The 23194-nt window shown below is 45.6% G+C and overlaps 2 pseudogenes; both read left to right on the top strand.

The window, feature by feature from the left end:
• Window positions 1–2309: 2309 nt before the first annotated feature.
• On the top strand, window positions 2310–5846 carry LOC123126232 (uncharacterized; annotated as a pseudogene).
• Window positions 5847–6778: 932 nt separating this feature from the next.
• LOC123121235 (uncharacterized) lies at window positions 6779–10113 on the top strand (annotated as a pseudogene).
• Window positions 10114–23194: the final 13081 nt, after the last annotated feature.

Raw genomic sequence — 23194 nt, 5'->3', positions numbered from 1 at the left:
TGTGATTAGAAATTGTGCATGTATATGTACTTAGTTTGCATGTTCTGAAACAACTCGATTTACTGTGTCATGTCAATGAAATTTCTGAACCAAGTCATCTTGTGTCACTTATCTACTGTATCATGTCGTTCTAGTTGGCTTTCTTTGGTACCAAGCACGTAGAGAAGCCATAAATTGTACCATCCTGAAATCCTAAGAGAGTGTGTGCTCAGGATGATGATCACTGCAGATTGCAAGATCGTCTTGCAGAACCTGGGATGCAAAACTTTTTTTTAAAAGGAGGTTAAGACCCCGGCCTCTGCATCAATCGATGCATAACATAAGTCTAACAAGAACATACATCAAGCCACCCGAACCCATCACTCACACCTACAAAACTCGATCATATGGAGTGCTCTCATTCCCCATATCTAAAACCGGTGCCGTCATCGATCCATCCACATAACGTATCGGAACCCACGACCGGTGCAGCAGACCTAAAGCGTACACCATATGCACACGTATTAGACGCCGCCATCATCATCGAACCGCTGACCCGTCTTCAGGAGAGAGATCTGCATCATCCTTGCCAGACCGTCCACCCGTCGACGCCACCACCACGCCCAACGACGCCACCGCCCCGCACTCGTCCGCCTAGACGCGCAAATCCTGGAACATCTGTCGTGCGTAGCACCTGCCGACCAGGCATGACACAGCGTAGAACCTGTCGGCCAGGCATGCCTTGACATCTACACCGAAAGCTCTGTGCAAGACGAAGCCGCTCCACCTCCTGCCTCTGTTTTCCATCTCTGCTCCACAAACGATGCTCCCAAGAGAGAAAACGACACCGCAATACTGCCATCGTCCGATCTGGAAGACCAGATCCTAGGGTTTCCCGCGGAGCAGTCGAGATCTGACCATCCAGCCTCAGGCCGACCACCTGGGATGCAGAACTAGCTCTTTGTTTACCTTTACAGAATCATGTGTCTTCATCTGGCAAGGTGACACGCTTTGACTCCCTTTTCTCTTTTATTTATTCCCTTCCTCAGGTATGTCTTACCGAAAAAGGCTTTCGCCCCGCTTTATATATAAAACAACGATCAACAACACGCGGTACAAATGCACGCCCCTAAAACACACGCGCACATACACCCAAGTTAGGATACATAGGCGCTTTATATATGTGCCTTCAGTGGAAGGCATGTATCTTCATCTTGAAGTTGTTCTTTTCCAATGATTTCAAGTTCAATCATGTTTGTATTTTGGAACCTTTGCAGCGTATAGTATTTCTTCCACAGTACATGTAGGTTGGTTCAAGTGTCTTTCCCTTGTGCACAACCTGAACGACGGCCCGTAATTAGGGCAAAAAGAGAACGATGAGTGTGCACCTTTTGTACCATGCATGTAGGCTGGTTCAAATGCCTTCTTTGTCTCTCTGCCAGGCAGCTACTTTCATCTTTCCGCTTTATTTGTTCCTCCAGGTGTCAGCTCTGTACCATGAGTCATTACCAAAAACACAAACGAAAAAAACAAGTTTGGTATTTTTGATTTGCCTTTTTTTTGGCTTTCAGTCCTTTTGATAATTAATGTGTATTTCTGCTTAGACATGCATGTGGAGCCCGTGGGCCCTAGTCTCCAAATGCCGTTTTCATGGATGTGCACGCTAAGCAACGTGCGTCTCACTAAAATCAATTTGTCAAGGCTACACTAAGCAATTAATATATAGGAGTTGTACCATGAGTCATTACCTTAAAAAAAAACACAAAAGAAAAAAACAAGTTTGGCAATTTTTGATTTGCCTTTTTTTTTTTTTTTGCTTTCAGTCCTTTTTATGTTTAATGTGTATTTCTGCTTAGACATGCATGTGCAGCTTGTGCGCCCTAGTCTCCAAATGCCTTTTTCATGGATGTGCACGTGAAGCAACGTGTGTCTCACTAAAATCAATTTGTAAGGCTACACTAAGCAATTACCTAGAAGTTGTAGCCGACCAACAGCTATCTTATGGTCTCTAACGTCTTAATGTAGCTACATTATAAAAAATGAGTCCAAAATAGGGTAATGCTAAACAGTTACATAGTCCAGGACCTCAACTAGATTCGCTAAGATCCCTCAAAACTAAAGCAGTGAACCATGAAAAGCATATCTCTATCTTTAGTTTATGCTCTTTGCTCTGGTTGCAAGAAACGTATCTTTCAAATTCAATGACTCTTTACTCTTCTGCTACTTTGGCACTGTACAAGAAAGGAATAAAGAAAGAGACCTGGATGGTCTAGCTAGCTCTATATATATCAGAGCTCAATTAAGTGTTGGCAAAGTATGCCATAATATGATAAGAGAAACCTTGCAACGTGTACCTGTCTCCAAGCGCCCATCTATTCTAAGGTATGCACAAATTCCTTTTGATTAGTTATCTATATTCAATGACTGTGTTCCTAATTATGGACAAAATATCTTGGATTAGCTGTTTATATATGTGCACTAGCATCTGGTGCTGCTTCTAGTTATAGGATTACAATCTAAGTACTAGACCCATATCAATTGATATATCTTTATATTGTTTTTTTTAAGGAGGATGACCCCTGGCCTCTGCATCAATCGATGCATGCAGCCATATTATTAAATAAAAACATAACAAAGTCTTAAGGTCCAAAGTAGCTCATAAACTGAGCAGTAGTTGAAAGAAAATAAGTATGAAAAGCGCCACATCCGGCAATATGAAACTGAAAAGCGCCACATCCGGCGATAAAAAACAAGCTACGATCCCTACACAGCTAGCCTATTATTAGCTCGCCACCCAAATCGGCTGAAAATAGTCCGTGCTGCCGTCTTCCAGCGGTTGCACCCAATACCCATAAGCTCCCTGAAGTCTGCATGAGTGAGTAAGGACCACATACAGATCGAAGTTGTAGCTCTGTAGATAACCTGCAAAAATTTAATGAATTTTGTTCCATTAAAAATCATATCATTCCTAGTGTTCCATATAGCCCAGAAAAGTGCACATATTCCGATCCTAATATGTTTAGCTATATGTATGCCCAGTTGCCCACTCCAGTAAGCCACGTCCCAAATAACGTGTTTATACTCGTTGGTGGATGGACGTTAAAAGCTATATAAATTGATCGCCATAATAGTTTTGCCAGAGGATATTCGAGAAAGAGGTGTTTGATCGTTATATTGTTATATCGTTTGATCGTTATTATTGATTTAGTGTGGGCTGTGTGTGTGCACTCTTAAGGTTTAATTTGCTAAGGGTTTAGTTGCTCTGTTATTTGCCAAGTTGAAATTTGTTATTATTATTAAGCCAGGCTGATGTATGTATTATGTTGCAACAATATTAGGGAAAGGCATCAATGAGAGGGGGAAACCACTTAGCAATGAAAAGCTTGGTGCGGCTTGTCAATGAGTGGGAGATCCAACTACTGGTGCTTGTTAGCTTCACACTACAGCTCTTTCTCTTCTCTGTTGGTAGCCTCCGGCGGCGTAGCAGCAGCGTTGTATTGACAGTATTACTCTGGCTATCTTATTTGGGAGCGGACTTGGTAGCTGCTTATGTCCTAGGCCTCATCTCGCGACAAGAGGTTTCCACTCATCATCTGTCTTTTCTCTGGGCGCCCTTTCTCCTCATACATCTTGGCGGACAAGACACCATCACTGCCTTTGCCATTCAGGACAACAATCTCTGGGTGAGGCATTTGTTGAATCTTGTTGTCCAAATGTCCCTCACCCTCTATATCTTTTGGAAGTCATTCGATGGCGGCCCTAACATGAAGCTTCTTTCCCCTAGCATCCTTTTATTTGTTACTGGCATTATCAAGTATTGGGAGAGAACATGGGCTTTGTGGTGTGGCAGTCTGAGAAACATCAGGGACTCAGACCCATGTCTCGCTCCTTCGGAAACGAGCATTGATACCTCTTCTGATCCTGTTTTCTCTGCCTTGCGTTCAGAAAAGGCTATGCGTCATTTTTTTCTGGCGTCAGGTGCCCCGCTGCAGCCGCTAGCCATTGGCATATAGATAGTTTACGCCCAGACCTTTCAAGCAAGTTATTTGGGATCATGGAGATTCAACTCCGCGTGATGTTTGATGATATCTATACTAAGGCCATGGTGCTTCGGAAGTGGCATTGCACCATCCTTCGGTGCATCTCACATCTTTCCTTTCTAGCCGCTTTTGTGCTCTTTTCTTCTGTAATAAGATACAAAGAGGAGAGGTGGTACTACAGTTCTGTTGACACTGCAATCACCTATGGATTGTTTTTCGGCGGTTTCTCTCTTGAAGTTTCCTCATTATGTGTCATCATGATGTCACCTTGGACCCGGGCATGGCTGAAGGAAAAGACTCGGCATTGCACCTTCCTTTGTTCCATCATCACTAAGTTGTTTAGAAGGAAAAGATGGTCAAGCTGCATGGGTCAGTACACCATGTTAAACTATTTGCTGCGGTCTGAACGGCCGTCTGCCGTCTTTGCTCCATGGGACATCACTTGGTGGTCAAAAAGTTCCCTGATCGTGATCAGAAAATTGGTGCACGCATTGTGGGGAGCACAGGCACCGTTGTCGATCAGTAGGAAGGTGGACACAAGGTTCGTGATGGTGGATGAGCAGATCATGAGATGCGTCGTCCAGAAGATTGATCAGTATCTCCGCTATGATGGATCAAGTAGCCCCCAGCAGCACTGGCCAAATCTAGGTACAGTGCTACAGAAGATAGTGCAGGATCATGGTCCCAATTTTGATCATCTCTCCATTATCAAGCTCCATTTATACACAGAGATACAGCTGAGTAGGTATGTATGCACTGACACTGCTGTGGACAATGATGCTGATCTGGTCCGGAGGATATCACACTATATGGTTTATCTTTTGGTGAATCTCCCTGAAGTGCTGCCAATCTACGATAGCGGCGAAAGTGGCCGTGATTCAATATTACAGCTGTATGAAACCTTGGCGGGTAGGCATGTTGATGAAAGTGGCAGTGAGTCAATAGCACAGCTCAATGAAACCTTGGAGGGTAGGCATGTTGATGCCCCCCTGCATCGGACAATTTTGTTTCTTACAAAAAATGAAATTCCGGAGCCCCCGGCCGAGTGCACAGAAGCGCAGCTGTCAGAGCTCCGAGAGGCGTGGGTAGGCCTGCTCCTCCACGCCGCCAGCAAGTCGCGGCCGGAGGAGCATGCGGCGCAGCTAGCCAGAGGGGGGGAGCTCCTTACCTTCATCTGGCTGCTCATGGCCCACTACGGACTTGGGGATGTGATAGACTGCCCCATCGAGATGACGGCTGAGGCACCTGTTGGTCAGCGCCGCTACGCCTTCTGACTTCCTCCCCGACGTCACGACGGCTGATCGGTATGCACCTGTTTTGCAATATATTTCTGTTAGATTTGGTTGCATGGAACATGAATATTTGAATAATAATATGAGAACTAATAAAACTATTTAGATATGGAATATTTCTTTCTACAAGCACGCTTGCTTACATCTATGAAATTTTTTTGTATGTATTTATTCACTTGATGCTAGCTACACTCGATCGATATCAATCTATGCCCATTAGTTCTAGCTAGTAGCTGCCATCAACCCTCCCATGCAAGTATAGATCGAGTTTCTTGTCCTTGTCAAAAATAAAAATAAACTAGAACATCTTGTCTAATGTGAACTCTTTTGTTTCTTTGCCAGGTTCTGTTGAAGCACTTGTTCCAATTTAGACCATTCCATGACATACATTTTCACGGATTGATAGGAGTTCTGACTCGTTCTATATATTGTGCCTGCTTGATCAAATAATTGTGCTTCAATGTGGTTTTCTTATCATCTTTAGTTTTCTCTCTCTTCATTTTTTGAGCAAAACCTGTAGGGGTTTCTTCCTAGAGTGCCAACGGAACCCAGAGGATTGTTGTTCATTCTATTTGTTGTTACATACAAACAACTATCATTATCTTCACTAATCGTCGTCAACCTGTGCTAGTTATTTGGACTTTTTTACAGACAGCCACTAGGTGGTTTCATTCTATTTTCTCCACATATGTGATGCACCTGTTTCGAATTTGCCATTTCAACCGTGAAGAATACCAAATTAAAGATAAAGTTATTCCTACTAGGCACATATTCAAGCCCTTAAAGCATCTACAACTGGACCCTCGTACCTCTCGTAAACGCCCGGAGGGGCTGCCTCGTCGCTGTCTAGACCAGAAAAGACAGCCAACCGGGTTAATCCTTATCTGGCCTAAACGTCCGGACTGACCGACACTCCTCATATCCGGTCCATATCTGGAATGGATATGTGCGAGGCCCGGAGGCGTCTGGGCACGCCCGCTATGTAGAACTGATGGATACAGCCCACAGGGGGACGTGAAGAGACTGTTTGTCTGTCGGGCGCCTCCTCCTCTCTGTGCCACGTGGCGCCGCTCCGGCAATGCTGCCCGAGGGAGGAAGCAGACTATTTAAGCTGGACGCCTGCAGCAGAACCCTAACCCACCCCACTTCTTCCCCTTTCTCCTATCCACCGTCGTCACTTCCACTTTCGTCCGCTGCTTGCGATGCCGAGGCGCCGGATCGCCACCTACCCATGCTCACACCCGAGTGGAGGGTGCAGCTATTGGAGCAGATCTAGGCGAGCCGACCTGCTTGTTTAGCCACCGGCCTTCCTCTGGATTCGCCGGAGCCGTTTGAGGAGGAGGAGGACGATGACGAGTAGGAGCTGCAAGAGGAGGGGACCAGCCGCCAGAAGCGGAACCCGTGGAGGAGGAGGCAACGGAGCCGGAGGAGGAGGCGTTGTCGGCTGCTGGCTTCACCATGACGGACATGGAGGCGGAGTACAAGGCCGCCCAAGTGATGAAGATGACGGAGCATATCACCATCCTCGAGTTCATCCAGGACGAGGCTGACGTGGAGTCCAACATGTAGTTCACCCGGCAAGAACAGGGGGCGAGCTTATTTTGGAACGGACTTGGTAGCCGCTTATGTCCTAGGCCTCATCTCGTGACAAGAGGTTTCCGCTCATCATTCTTGTTTTCTTTGGACGCCCTTCCGCCTCATACATCTCGGTGGACAAGACACCATCACTGCGTTTTCCATCGAGAACAACAGTCTCTAGCAGAGGCATTTGTTGAACCTTGTTGTCCAAGTATCCCTCACCCTGTATGCCTTTTGGAAATCATTCGGTGGCGCCCCTAACATGCAGCTTCTTGCTCCTATATAGCCTCCTTTTGTTTGTTACCGGCATTATCAAGTATGGGGAGAGAACTTGGGCTTTGTGGTGTGGCAGCCTGAGAAACATCAGGAACTTAGATCCAGGTCTTGTTGGAAGGTCAACAGACATTGATACCTCTTTGGACCCTATATTCTCTGCCTTGCCTTCAGCAATCGCTATGCGTAGGTTTTTTGTGGACACTGGTTTCCCCACTAGACACGTTTGGGCTATAGAGAATCTATGCCCAGAGCTTTCAACCAAGTTATTCGAGATGATGCAGATTCAACTCGTCCTGATGTTTGATGATATCTATACTAAGGCACTGGTGCTTCGGACGTGGGGTTGCGCCATTCTTCGGTGCATCTCACATATTTCCTTTCTGGCCGCGTTTGTGCTCTTCTATTGTGTAATGAGGAAAACGGCGGAAGAGAGGTGGCACTACACTTGTTTTTTCTGAAACGCGGTCCCTTAGGGCCCGATTCATTAAAAAAGGTCGAAGAGAGGTGCCCAGTTAATTAACGGAAAACCGGGCGAAAACCGTCACAACATGCCCGCAAAAACAAGGCACACAGGGCGACCTGGCAACCCACACAAGAACGCACACACGCCGTCAAAGAGAAACCACGAACAAGCGTCGAGGCCTACGTCGGTCGATGCCAAACAGTCCACCGCACACGCCGACGACCAGTCAGCTCCGACTCTGTCGACGAGCATTGTAGGGGGAAAGCGCTGGGCCTGCGTCGAGCCGGCACCGGGGCCGACCACCCGTCTCGTGTCATCGTCGCCGCGGAAGCACTCCTCTGCAGCTCTCATTCCCCATATCTAAAACCGGTGCCGTCATCGATCCATTCACATAACGTATCGGAACCCACGACCGGTGCAGCAGACCTAAAGCGCACACCATATGCACACGTATTAGACGCCGCCATCATCATCGAACCGCTGACCCGTCTTCAGGAGAGAGATCTGCATCATCCTTGCCAGACCGTCCACCCGTCGACGCCACCACAACGCCCAACGACGCCACCGCCCCGCACTCGTCCGCCTAGACGCGCAAATCCTGGAACATCTGTCGTGCGTAGCACCTGCCGACCAGGCATGACACAGCGTAGCACCTGTCGGCCAGGCATGCCTTGACATCTACACCGAAAGCTCTGTGCAAGACGAAGCCGCTCCACCTCCTGCCTCTGTTTTCCAGCTCTGCTCCACAAACGATGCTCCCAAGAGAGAAAACGACACCGCAATACTGCCATCGTCCGATCTGGAAGACCAGATCCTAGGGTTTCCCGCGGAGCGGTCGAGATCTGACCATCCAGCCTCAGGCCGACCACCTGGGATGCAGAACTAGCTCTTTGTTTACCTTTACAGAATCATGTGTCTTCATCTGGCAAGGTGACACGCTTTGACTCCCTTTTCTCTTTTATTTATTCCCTTCCCAGGTATGTCTTACCGAAAAAGGCTTTCGCCCCGCTTTATATATAAAGCAACGATCAACAACACGCGGTACAAATGCACGCCCCTAAAACAAGCGTCCAGCCCAAGGAAAGTGCAAACGGGATCCAATGCTCTTCAAGGCGACGCCCCAAAGGAGGAAGCGACGATGCCGACGCCGTCGCCCGACCCGACTGGGCCTTAGGCTTTCACCCGAAGAGCTGGAACCGAGGATGTGCAGGGGGTGGACTCCACGGCGGCACCTCCAAGGGGGTGACACAACATCCGCGGACGCCGACGCCGTCGGCCGGTAGAAACCCGGCAAGCCTTCGCCCGGAGCACCGCCCAACACCACACCCTCAAGCACTGCACCTCCGCTGACCCGCACACCTCCCATGAAGCCATCGCGCCATGACCAAGCAGAAGCCACCCCCACACCACTGGTCTCACCGACCGGAGACACGAGCAGGGCAGACAGCACACATCGACGACGTCTTCAAGAAGAGTGCGGCACCCGAGGGCGTCGCCGTCGCCGGCCCCGGCCAGAAGCCCGAGGCAGAGCTTTCGCCCGGCGCTGCCACACTGTCTGCCGAGCCGAAGCCCGGCCGGACCACCAAACAGCCTCTGGCCGCAACGAAGCAACCGGATCCGGAGAACCTAGGGCCGGCCAGAGCCAGCCACGCACGCCCGGAGCTGCCGCCCCCCGCCATCCGCCGGATCCACAGCGCCAGGAGCTGCCGGAGCACCACCAAGACGCCGCCGGGCCGAGCACTACCAGCCCGCGGGGACCGTGGCGCCGCACATCGCCACGCCAGATCCGCGCTTGGCCGCGCCCACCCACCGCCGGAGCCGCGCCAGCCCGCGCCGGAGCAAGACCACCACCGCGCCGCGTCACCCCACAGACCGCCGGAGCCACACCCGCCCGCTCCGGAGCCGCGCCCGCGCGCCCGACCTAGCTTGCCGCGCCCTCGCGCCTCGCAGAGAGCTTGTGTTGACACTGCAATCACCTATGGTCTGTTTTCCGGCGGTTTCTTTGAAGTTTCCTCCGTATGTATTATCATGATGTCACCTTGGACTTGGCATGGCCAGAGAAAAAGACTCGGAATTGCAGCTTCCTTGGTTCCGTTGTTACATGGTGTATACGTACTGGGTGTCCAAGGAAAAGAAGGGTGTGGTGGTCAAACTCCATGAGTCAGTACGTACAACATGCTAGACTATTTGGGGCAGTCAAGGAAATTGGTGAAAGTTTTTCTCAGGACGAGTACGTGAGCAAAAGGTGTGGAGCAGTAAACTGCTGGGCACCAAGTTTGTGCAGGTGGATGAGCAGACCATGAGATGCGTCGTCCAAAGGATTTCTCAGTATCGCCATCCCCAAGAAGAAGGATCAAATAGCCCCCACCCCCAGGCCGGGCAATTGCAAAATCTTGGTCCATTCCTACGGAAGATTGTGGAGCAGCATGATTCCGGTTTTGATTATGAGCCCCGCTTCGGTAGACCCCCTTCACAAAACGTATAAAGGGTAATATAGACTTTTGTCAAATCGTATCTAGTTTTATATGTATGATGGGTAACCCGTCCGTACGTACGTCATCGAAGTACTCCTCCGGCCTGGGCCGGTCCACTAACACCCTTTTGTTCTCTTGTATTAAAGTTCAAAAAATACGCAAAAACCTACCTTCGAACTCGAGACCTCTAGCCATCGTATGAAAGTGGTAACCAACAGGCCACCTCTTGACTCCTGTGATCATTATGATATGACACTACTCTTAGTTAAAAACGGGCTGCCCATCAGACTATAGAGGTTCAATATTTTAATATGGCCCACACATGGTTTGTTGGTTTGGATCCTCGATCCTTAATTCATTGCTCTAGTTGATCGTTCCGCTAAACACGTCCGCTACATATGCACCCTCTCGTTGCTTTCTAATTTAGTGCTTCCTGATTGAACGTACGCTTCAACATATGGTAGATTTATAGTACTTGAAAAAAGAAAGATTTATAGTATTTGACCATTAGCCGGAAATTGCTTCCCATAAATCACGCCAAATTTCATTTATTATAAAAAAATCTAGTAAGTTGTGATTGGCTTCACACATACAAATATAAGAGAATAATTATTATTTGAGGGACGTGGAGTAGCTGCTCCTAAGCTCAAATGCACCCTGATGAACAGTAAATCAAAAACAAAGTAAAAATGTTATGAATTTTCTTTCTAAACTTTGACAAATGTTCTATATGATTGCCATAGTTCAGCACAAAATGACAATACTGGAAACCATGGAAAAAAATCAATGCTCCAAAAATGCTAGTTTTATAAACATTTTGAAGTACTAATTTTGTTTTTTTGCCACGACTTCCACGAATGTCATTTCGTGCTCAAATTTTGCAGGCATGCAAAACTTTGTCAAAGTTTACAACCAAAAAAATCAGATTTTTTTATTATTTTGTTTACTAATTTTTTTAAGTTTTACAGTTCACAAGGGTGCATTTGGTCTCGGGGTCAGAATAGGAATTTCGTTATTCGAGATGTATTTTTGTGCAGCTCAACAAGCTTAAGTGGCATGGAAGCATTATTCTTTATCAGTAGAAGCATCCTTTTTATGGTGTGATGAGAACATATTTATTCCATATTTATCGACCGTATTGATAGAAATATTTTTCGCCTCGATAGAAGCATTATTTTTATGCTCTATGGTAGCATTTCAATGAATTGTAAGTATATTCTGATGTAGCAAAAACAATATTTCTGTTTGATGGAAACATTTACTGTTTGCAAAATAAATTGTACTGAAGCAAAACAAGAATATACACATACACAAATTTAATTGGGGTTTTGACAAGTTTTGCATATTCTGGAGTTTTCCCGGTGAAAAAAGGCCGATGAATGGCGGGACGTGTCGCAACTTGCATCGGTGTCTGGCATGAATTCCTACCATTGGCATGTCCACCTACTTGAAAAAAGTTGAGGTCATTTCAAAGATGTCGAAAAATAGACCATGTTGAACAAAGGGCCTTCGCATAGGTCAGAAAGCTCCATCTGAGAGCACGTTGTTTCTCGACATCCTTAAAATGGCTTCATTTTTTCATGGCATTATATGACCAATTTAAGCCACTATACCAAGTTGTTTCATTTTTCGATAACTTTTGCATTTTTTGAAGTTTTTCCGGTGAAAAAATGTTGATAAATGGCTGGACGTGTCGCAACTTGCATCGGTGTCGAAAATTGTTCAAACCTAACATGATGCCTATAATGGGCATTTGCACCTGCTTGCAAAAGTAGAGATCATTTCAAGGATTTCCAAAAAATACACCATGTTGAATGAAGGATGTTCGGGTTGGCCAGAATTCTCCGTTTGAGAGCACATTGTTTCTCGACATCCTTGAAATGGCCCCAGTTTTTTTCATGCCCTTTTATGACCAATTCAAGGCAGCATGCCAAGTTGTTTGAGTTTTTTTAACAAGTTTTGCATTTTATGGATTTTTTCCAGTGAAAAAAGGCCGATAAATGGCAGGACGTGTCACAACTTGCATACGGTATCGAAAATCGTTCAAACCTGGCATGGATTCCTACCATGGGCATGCCCACCTGCTTGCAAAAGTTAAGGTAATTAATTTCAAGAATGTCCAAAAAATAGACCATGTTGAATGGAGGATGTTCGAGTGCTAGAAAGCTCTGTCTTAGAGCACGTTGTTTCTCGACATCCTTGAAATGGTTCTTTTTTTGTTCATGCCATTGTATGACCAATTCAAGGCACCATGCCAAGTTGTTTGTATTTTTAATAAATTTTGCATTTTCTGACTTTTTGGGTGAAAAAAGGCTAATAAATAGTCAGATGTGTCACAACTAGCATACAGTGTTGGAAATAGTTCAAACCTTGCCTGGATTCCTATCATGGGCATACCCACCTTGCTGCAAAAGTTGGGTTCATTTCAAGGATGTACAAAACAAGACCTTGTTTAACAGAGGGTGTTCGGGTAGGCAAGAAGGCTCCATGTGAGAGCACATTATTTCTTGACATCTTTGAAATGACCCCATTTTTCCATGGCCTTGTGTGAACACATCAAGGTACCATGCCAAGTTGTTTGGGATTTTGACAATTTTTTCATTTTCTGAAGTTTTCCCGGTGAAAATGGTCCGAGCATGAAAAATGGCCCGATGTGTCACAACGTACATATGGTGTCGGAAGTCATTCAAACTAGGCACATATGCCTAACCTGGGCAAGTTCACCAGCTTGCAAAAGTTGAGGTCAGTCTTGAGATTTCCAAAAATACGATGTTTAACGAACGGTGTTGATCAGGTAGGCGAGAAGGGTCTGTTTGGGAGCACCTCATTTCTCGACATCCCTTAAATGGCCTCATTTTTTTTCCATGGCCTTGTATGGCCAATTCAAAGCACCATGCCAAAGTGTTTAGGTATTAGACAATTTTTGCATTTTCTAGATTTTTCTCCTTATAAAAGCCGATAAATGACCGGACATGTCGCATCTTGCATATGATGTAGAACGTTGTTCAAACCGGGCATGGATTCCTACCATGGGCATGCCCACCTGCTTGCAAAAGTTAGGGTCATTTGAAGGATGTCCAAAAATAGATCATATGCAGTGGATGGTGTTCTATCAAATTGACGCACTTTAGATCGAAGCAAAGTTCTGAACAAATAATAATAAACAAATAGTTACATTGGACATAAAACTTTATTCAATGGAAGCAAATTTAACATGTACGGGGAGCTAACTTTAGAAGGAAAGAAACAAAATTCTATCCGGTATAAAATAAAAGAATATGTCGTAGCTTGATTTGTGGGTCTGATTAGTTTGAGAAACAGAATGACAAGGAAAGCAAGCCGGACCTACGTTCCATTCCAACCAACCGCGATTTTTGGGATCAATTAATTCTAGGAAGCAGATAAACGGGACAAATTAATTCCTTGATGCAGATTCGAAGGAAACTACCTGAAGAAAGACCCGACCATGACTGATGCAACGCTACCTGAACCATAGCGATGCCTTATATGTTTCGTGCTTCCTAACCTTAGGAGTGGCGGAGTAGCTGAGTGGTAAGAAGCCTAATTAGTTGGACGAGGTTAGGGGTTCGATTCCTTGTGCATGCTTTCTCTCATTTTCTTAGGATTTTTATATCGCGCTTTTAAATAGTAAGTGGCCTTGCTTTTACAACGGGTGTACTTTTGAAAAAGGACCATCCTACCCTTTATTATGAAAGGGTATAGGGTAATATTAGCCATCGATGTGTTTATGAGGGTCTACTGAAGTAGAAGTGTTTGATTATCCCTCCATTATCGGGCTCCATTTATTCACAGAGGTACTGTTGAGTAGGTATGTACCCACTGGCACTGGCACTGCTATGGACAGTGAGTCTTCCGTACGTGTATGTGTATGCCGGATGATATCCCAGGAGGTAAAAGCACCCCAGGTACCCTAACTTGCAGAGAATGTGATGTTTTAGTCCCAAACTTGCAAAATGCAACTCCACCATACCCCAACTCCACCATATCCCATCAAAAGGATCGATGTTGAAATTTTCAGTCCAACCACTGAACACTGATCGTTCACCCTCTAGCGTGGGTTAATTAGACAAGATGGCAGGGTGTTTTTTTGCAAAAGTGCCGGCAAAGACCGGGCCACCCACCTGGCTGCCACTTGTCGTGCTGTGATAGGCCCAGAACCAAATCGTCACATCTAGTGCAAGTTGGGGTATGGTGAAGTTGCATTTTGCAAGTTTGGGACTAAATCATCATAATCTTTGCAAGTTAGGGTACCTGGGGTGCTTTTACCTCATATCCCAGTATATGCTTCATCATTTGGTCACGCATCCTGAAATGCTGCCAATCAGCAGCGATAGCGGTTAGTAGCACACATCTATGAAGCCGTGGGTACGGATAATGACATGACGCGTCAGGCACTTTTAGCATGGTGTCTTTACATTAATATATGCGGGAGCCCCAAGCAGGGGAGTGCAGAGAGGGACATCTGTTGGAGCTCCAAGAGGCATGGGTAGGCCTGCTCCTCCATGCCGCCAGCAAGTCGCGGCCAGAGATGCACGCGGCGCTGCTAGCCAAAGGAGGGGAGTTCCTTACCTTCATCTGGCTGCTCATGGCACACTACGGAATTGGAGATGTGCGGGGCCGCCCCATCGAGATGATTTCTGACCAAAAAAAACGATCTAGGAAAAAATTGCCATGTTATAACAAATAAAGTTGCACCTCGCATTAATTAAAAATGCCATGAATAAACATTTGAGATGACATGCTTAAAATCCAAACTTTCAGGATTTTTTGGGGTCGAAAATGTTTGGGTTTGCAGACCTAGTGTTGCGAGAGCCAACACGGCCCGTGCTGACGTTCATACCTCGGCCTCCTCCCGCAGTTCTACGACTCTGGCCATCGTTGTATTTCATGGATATGTGCGGTCACGTCGTACAAAAATCATAAGCAATTTCGTAGGGACCCTGGTAAGAAAAGGTGTAGAAACACCCTCGTAGTGTAGAAGAAGAGAACTACCAACACGGGCCGACCATTAATCACTGCTTTAGACGATTTGGGAATTTGCAATAACAGTCTGCTGCCGCACTAGTAGTGGATCCTATTCCTCTTTTTTTTTGCCCAACCAATTTTGGGAAGGTTTCAGAACCTTCCGTGATCGGTTTTTTTTCTCTGTTTATTTTTCCATCTGTTTCCTTTGGCTTTTTTGTTTTATTATCTTTTCCCTTTCCATTTTCTTTGGCTTTTGTTTAGAAAAAGAAAAGAAAAAAATCAAATTTTTGCTGGCGTTTTCTATATTATTACAAAAAAATATTTATTGTAAAACCAAATGCTATTTATAAAAGTGAACAACTTTGAACATATAAAATAATCTAAACATGTTTGAAACTTTTAAACATTTTAGAGAAAATGAGAATATTTTTTTGAAAACATGAACACTTTTTTTGTTTTTTGATGTTTTCTAATCATAAAAGCTTTTAAATTGCGAATAATCTTCAAACACAAGGATTTTTAATATTTTGAACATTTCTTTCTATGTGTTGAACATTTTTAAAACGCATGATTTTTTAAATTATTGACATTCTTGAAAAAGGGAAAAGAATTGTGAAAAGTGTAAGTAGAAAAAATAAAAAATAGGAAAAAAGGTAAAAGCGACAGAAAAAGATGAAAAAAGCTGAAACAGAAGTTTGGTCTTAAAACAGGAATCCTGTAGTACTAATTGGCCGGCCCATTCTGCCACAACGAGCGGCAAATAGGAAAAATACCTCACTTACTGTGAGGCCTACACGTGCGGACGGTGTAGCCCAGGTGGTCTGTTATTTTTCCTTGCGTTTGCTCTTTTTTTTGACAAAAAAGATCACTAAACCAGGAAAGAAGCGTTTGTAGGAGTATATTTATATTGACCGCACCTGTTTCGGGAGCTATCCAGTGACTTGGCGATGAATCAGGCAGTTCGCTGGGGATGGATTCAGTCAGAGACCAGGGGCTTTTACCTTTCTCTGATTCAGCTTCAGTTTGGCAGCTTCTATTCTCCTCATCGTACCTAATCAGGAATTGAACAGAGTTCGTTTCGGTACTGATTCTTTGCCATCTCCATGTATGCAGTTGTTCCTCATGTGCCATAAGATCAAAAGGACTCTGGATTTGGTGATGTTGTTGCATGTGCTTAGAAGGTTCTGAAACCAATCTTCGCCTGCCTACCAGAAGACCTTCTCGTCAGGTAAGGTCCGCATTTTCCTTAATGCATTCCGAAGTGCTTCGCTTTTCGTACGCAAAATATCGGCATGATACTCATTATCTTCTCCATTACCACAAAGTTGTAATAAGTTTGAGACACTTATTTTGGGACGGAGCGAGTATGTCGCAAGTGCCGTGGGTTGCCAACGTCCTTTTCAAACACAGTTTCTTTCGGTGGCTACAGTATTGAACGCCACTCTCCAACCATGAATCTTTATCTTTTCAGGAACATTTGCTTTCCAAATATAATCCCAAATCCTTCTTTCGTTCGCATCTGCCAAAGAACTTGACGCAGCAGAGTTCTCTCCTGAACGTTCTGCGGCAGCGAGTTTGCACGCTAAAGCACATGCGAACAACTGCCGAAAGTTCAGGACTGCTTTGCGTTGCATGTGCTTAGAGTTCTCTCGTGAACGTTCTGCGGCACCGTGAGCCGAGAAAACCTCATTATGTTCATAATGGCACGCTAAGCAGCCTCCATTTCCTTACGAGGCAGCCTGATCTTTTGGATTTCCTCCACATCAGAGTGATGGAAATCCTGGTTGATTAGAGGAACATTCCATTCCTTAGAATCGGAGAGGATGAGATGATTAACCCGTCTAATTCTCGATCTCCGAATAAGGTTTGCTTGTTGGGCCCGAACACTAGCTCTAGCTCTGTGTTGCACATACAGAGGAAGGAGGAGACGGAGGACATGTGGTTTCGGCGATGAACGCCCGCGGCACACACGGCGTAATTTTTTCTGCAGCTGAAACTGCTGGCTCATACCACACTGCTGCATACACAGGCACTTATACGCGTACGCACAGACACGCCACGCTGCGCCCCCACTCACACACCCCGGTGATCCACACGCCCCGGCTCGCACCCACGTCGCGCACAGACGCGATCAACGCGGCCGGGCTGCAGTGCTTTGCCATGGTCAACTCCCCGCCTAGCACTTAGACTACCAGGTTTCAAAGTGAGCCCCCAAACCTGCCGGGCAAATAATGCTTGGCTAAAAAGATGCATATCCCTGAACCCAATGCCTCCCGCTCTTTTCGGTTTCGTAATGCAGTCCCATGGCATCCAATGAACTTTCTTGTGACCTTCTTCATCTCCCCACCAAAAATCACAGATCAGTTTCTCATACTTCTCGCAGAAACCTTGAAATAGTTAAAAAAATCCCATGACCAAGGTGGGGAGGGCTTGGACAAGGGATGTGATATGTACTTATTTCAGTCGTTGCATCTCTTCCCATACTTATCCATAATTGGCTCGAAGCTGTCGTCTTTCATTCTGCCTTCAGGAGTGGGAATACCCGGATATTTGCTCTCAGAGATGGCAGTCTCCACTTCCAAAAACCCCTTGATCTCATCCCTAGTTTAGATTGGGCAGATCCCACGGAAGAACAAGGAGCACTTGTTTGAGCTCAACAACTGCTCTGTCCCTCTCTGTAGTGCCTCCAAAGCATTCCTAACTGATATAGGTTGATCAGTGGTCGCCTTGAAGAAAAGAAGGCTATCATTAGCAAATAGGAGATTTGAGATTCCGTGGCTGTTATGGGCCACTTTAATAGGTGTCAGGATGCCATTTTCAATTCCTCTCTTCAACAACTCCACAAGGCCATCCGCCACAAATAGGAAGAGATAGGGACTGAGCCGGTCAGCTTGTCTCAATCCACGTAAGGGTACAAAGATCTCAAGAAGTGACCCATTGCACCTGACAGAATATCTAACCGAACTCACACACTTCATAACCCAACTGACCAACTCCTGACCGAAGCCTACCATATTCAGTGCACCTTCTAGGAATCGCCAAGCAACCCGGTCGTAGCTTTAGCTAGGTCAAGTTTGTAGGCATAATACATATCCCTTTCATTTCTGCCATGTTGAAACTTATGGAAGCACCCGAAGGCAATTGTTGCATTGTCCGTAATCATTCTTCCAGATACAAAAGCACTATGTTTCCCCCCATTCTTCTGGTCGCGCACGAGGTGGCTTACCCAGCCTCCTCCGACGACGCCAATACACGATGTAGTCGCCACTCCACGCTTCCTATCGGCAACTCACCAGCCACACCCTCCCCCAACTTCCAATCCACCGCCGTCGCACGATCCCGAAAGACGCCTCGCTGGCTGCTGCCTCCCCGATCCTCCTCTCCACGAGCCACCGCCTCGCCTGCAACACCGCCACCCCAGGGTGTCCGCGGACGTCACCACCATGCCTGTATCCTGGATTGACGCCGACAGGGCAGCAGCTCAATATCATGGTGCTGCCCCACGATTTTGGTTCTGGCCAGAATATAAAAATCGCATATGACACTTTAAGGTTCAATTTTAGTGCACCTTTAGATTTATGACTATTTTCATATCAGTTCTAGCATTTGCCATTGCTTCTAGGAAGCAACAGTACATTATTGCACTTCTGCTTCGGTACACCCCCGTTAAACACATAAATGGCTCAGATTATCTGATACCCATTCATTAGCAAGGGCATGATGGTCATATTTGTAAAAGTGGGCCTTCTGCCCACCCTGGGACACACACTACATACATGTATTCGTACGTCTGGCGCCAGTTTTTTAACTTGTCACCACCTGCTTAGGGGCACATTAGCAAATTAGTGCTAGCCACTACGACAGCCGACGAGGTTACGACAAATTGTAGGCATTTTTCTTTTCACCCGCGGGGCAGCCGTGATCTATTTTTTATTTTAGTTCGCGCCGGGTACTAATGGCGCTTTACAGGTGCGCCACTAGCATCACGCCATTAGAATTTTTTACTAATGGCGCATCAGGCAGTGCGCCATTAGTACATCACACGGTGCGTCATTACTAACTTTTTTTTTCAAATTTTTTTCAGAAATATTTTTTTCAATTTTTTTCGTTTTTTCTTAATCTCGGATCACTATGGCTTAATCTTGGGTCAATATGCTTAATATCAAGTCAAATCGCACTCCGTGGTCAAACTTCCCAAAAGGTAACCCATCTAGTACATCACACGGTGCGTCATTACTAACTTTTTTTTCAAAAAATTTCAGAAATATTTTTTTCAATTTTTTCATTTTTTCTTAATCTCGGATCACTATGGCTTAATCTTGGGTCAATATGCTTAATATCAAGTCAAATCGCACTCCGTGGTCAAACTTCCCAAAAGGTAACCCATCCTCACACTACTCCAGCCCAAGCACGCTTACTCCAGCACCAGCTCACTTAACAGGCACTTGTTGATATATCTAGCATATCAATCCTATTAAACCTTGTTAATGTCTAGGACTTTGTTCATGTTCATGAGTGTGATGAAATTTTGAAAAAATATTTCAAACTTCCCGGTCATATTACGTATCATATTTTGAAAAAAATTCCAAAAAAAAGTTTCTTTGAATCAATTTTTTTTTTCTGTTACTAGTGGCGCACGTAGCAAATGATGCTCCACTAGTAAGTTTGAATTTTTTTTCTATTTTCCCCCTCTAGATCTTAAAAGCTCCGTATCTTTCGTTCTGTTAGGTTTTTGGGGATTTTGAAGATGTTGAACGGGGTTCCCACGGCTCAACTCAACCGGAGTTCTCACGGTTCAGAGTTTATTTCCTGTGTGCCCTCGTAGCACCGTGGTAAAGAACAACACAAGTACGCAGCAATATGAAATTGGGGTCACGTACAACTTTCCTTTTCTTTTACTTGCTCTGCCGGACAACCAAGCAGGAAAGAAATAGCAGATAGATGTCTGACTCCCGTCATCGAGGCCAAGGAACATGAGACGTGTAGGAGCACTTACGGGGCACACACGCACTGCTCCATCTTTTCTTGGCTTGCTTTATCATGGGTACATGTGCACGTATCTCGTTATTAGCACAAGGAAGAGAGATACCCATGCCGTGCAGCGCCCCCTCTAACAAGGGTAAGACGCGGACCGTGCGATCTTGGCGGCCACCATGGCGATGGCCCCCGAGCGCGGCCGCGTGTACTGGTGATCCTGATGCTCTTCAGCGTTTAGAACGCATGGGAGGTACACCAAACATTAGTCGAAGAGGTTGATCTTCCAGTTTTGAGAAGAGATCATCTTGAAGTCGTGTGTGGAGAATAAGGCAAGCTAATTCATCCACACATGCATTTGATGAGGAAGCTTGTTGCGACCATGTAATAGCTATGGTGCCAGCCAACAAGACAACCTTACGGCATCTCCATTCGACGGCGAAATACCATGCTGTGCCTTGAAGAAAATTTATCAGTCTAGTCGCGACCACTGAGACCGTGGTGCCAGCCGACTAAACTGAAGGGTTTCACAGATTCACGCTGGCCGCACTGACGCGTTGCACTGCTCCCGTGAAGTTGAAGCATCGATGTAGATGAGCCATCAGAAAGCCATTGGTGTGTCACCTCGTAATTGTTGAGGCAACCCAAAATGTTGGGCCGATAGCAAAAAAAAAAAAAAACAGAATCTACACCGGAAGGCCATTGGTGCGGTTATAAATGAGAATGCCAGAATAGACGGCGGCTCCCGTCGTTGTTGTTGGAGATAAGGGTGCCTGTAGTGCCGCGGCGGTGTTGTAGGAGTACTGGTGCTGCTGCTACCAGTGCTAAGAACACATGTTGATGTAGACCAATAATATGCCGGAATATCATCAGCGACATAATAGACGCACTGGGGTTGCTGCCCCCCCCAGTGTTGGTGAAGTTTGTTGGTGTCGATGATTCGAGGTCGAGATGTCGTCGGCGATGTCACGGACACACGGGTTCGCTGCCCCCGGTGCTGATGGCATGTGTTGGTGTAGAAAGCTCTATGTAGGGATGTCGTTGACGACCCTGTGAACACATGAGTGTTTACCCCTAATGTCGATGGAGCAGGTTGGTGAAGCCAGGACGCCGTCGGCGACGTCGTGGATGAACTGATGCAATTGCCCCCAATGTTGATGGAGTATGTTGTCGACGACATTGTGGACACACGGGTTCACTGCCCTGATACGTCTCCGTCATATCTACTTTTCCAAACACTTTTGCCCTTGTTTTGAACTCTAACTTGCATGATTTGAATGGAACTAACCCGGACTGATGTTGTTTTCAGCAGAATTGCCATGGTGTTATTTATGTGCAGACACACAAGTTCTCGGAATGACCTGAAACTTCACGGAACTTATTTATTAAAAATACTGGCGAAAGAATCAAGGCTAGGGGGCCCACACCCTTGCCACGAGGGTGGAGGGCGCGCCCCCTACCTCGTGGGCCCCCTGGAGCTCCACCGACTTCAGCTCCAACTCCATATATTCATGTTCGGTAAGAAAAAAATCAGAGAGAAGAATTCATCGCGTTTTACGATACGGAGCCGCCGCCAAGCCCTAAACTCTCTCGGGAGGGCTGATCTGGAGTCCGTTCGGGGCTCCGGAGAGGGGAATCCGTCGCCGTCGTCATCATCAACCATCCTCCATCACCAATTTCATGATGCTCACCACCGTGCGTGAGTAATTCCATCATAGGCTTGCTGGGCGGTGATGGTTTGGATGTGATTTATCATGTAATCGAGTTAGTTTTGTTAGGGTTTGATCCCTGGTATCCACTATGTTCTGAGATTGATGTTGCTATGACTTTGCTATGCTTAATGCTTGTCACTAGGTCCCGGGTGCCATGATTTCAGATCTGAACCTATTATGTTTTCATGAATATATGTGAGTTCTTGATCCTATCTTGCAAGTCTATAGTCACCTAATATGTGTTATGATCCGGCAACCCCGAAGTGACAATAATCGGGACAACTCCCGGTGATGACCATAGTTTGAGGAGTTCATGTATTCACTATGTGTAATGCTTTGGTCCGGTACTCTATTAAAAGGAGGCCTTAATATCCCTTAGTTTCCATTAGGATCCCGCTGCCACGGGAGGGTAGGACAAAAGATGTCATGCAACTTCTTTTCCATAAGCACGTATGACTATATTCGGAATACATGCCTACATTACATTAATGAATAGGAGCTAGTTGTGTGTCACCCTATGTTATGATTGTTACATGATGAACCGCATCCGGCATAATTCTCCATCACCGATCCAATGCCTACGAGCTTTTCACATATTGTTCTTCGCTCATTTACTTTTCCGTTGCTACTGTTACAATTACTACAAAACCCCAAAATATTACTTTTGCTACCTTTACCGTTACTTCCATACTACTTTGCTACTAAATACTTTGCTGCAGATATTAAGTTATCCAGGTGTGGTTGAATTGACAACTCAACTACTAATACTTGAGAATATTCTTTGGCTCCCCTTGTGTCGAATCAATAAATTTGGGTTGAATACTCTACCCTCAAAAACTGTTGCGATCCCCTATACTTGAGGGTTATCAAGACTATTTTCTGGCGCCGTTGCCGGGGAGCATAGCTCTATTCTTTGAGTCACTTGGGATTTATATCTGCTGGTCACTACGAAGAACTTGAAAGATGAGAAAACAAAAATTTATCCCTCAACTACGAGGGGAGGTAAGGAACTGCCATCTAGCTCTGCACTTGATTCACCTTCTGTTTTGAGTAAGCTTCCGACACCTGAAGCTGCTTCTGCTATCAATTCTGATATGTCGCATCTTATTGATGATGCCACTTCTGCTATGCATGATACTTATGATGAAACTACTTCTATGCTTGATACTAATGTGCCACTTGGTGAATTTCTTGATGAACAACTTTCTAGGGCTAGAGAGAATAAAATTATTGAAACTGATAATATTGATGAAAGTGATGATGAAGGCTCTCCCAATAAATATGAATTGCCTATTGTGCCTGAGGGCTATGTTATGGATGAAGAAACTAAAAGAGACTTTCTTGCTTGCAATGATAGAAGTGATCTTAAGAAATTATTAGCTAAGCATAAACAAAAAACTCTGAATGCTAGAATGAAATA

Source organism: Triticum aestivum, chromosome 5D, assembly GCF_018294505.1.
Source record: "Triticum aestivum cultivar Chinese Spring chromosome 5D, IWGSC CS RefSeq v2.1, whole genome shotgun sequence".
NCBI lineage: Eukaryota > Viridiplantae > Streptophyta > Magnoliopsida > Poales > Poaceae > Triticum > Triticum aestivum.
The sequence above is the reverse complement of the archived record's forward strand: the minus strand, read 5'-3'. Positions and strand labels throughout refer to the sequence as shown.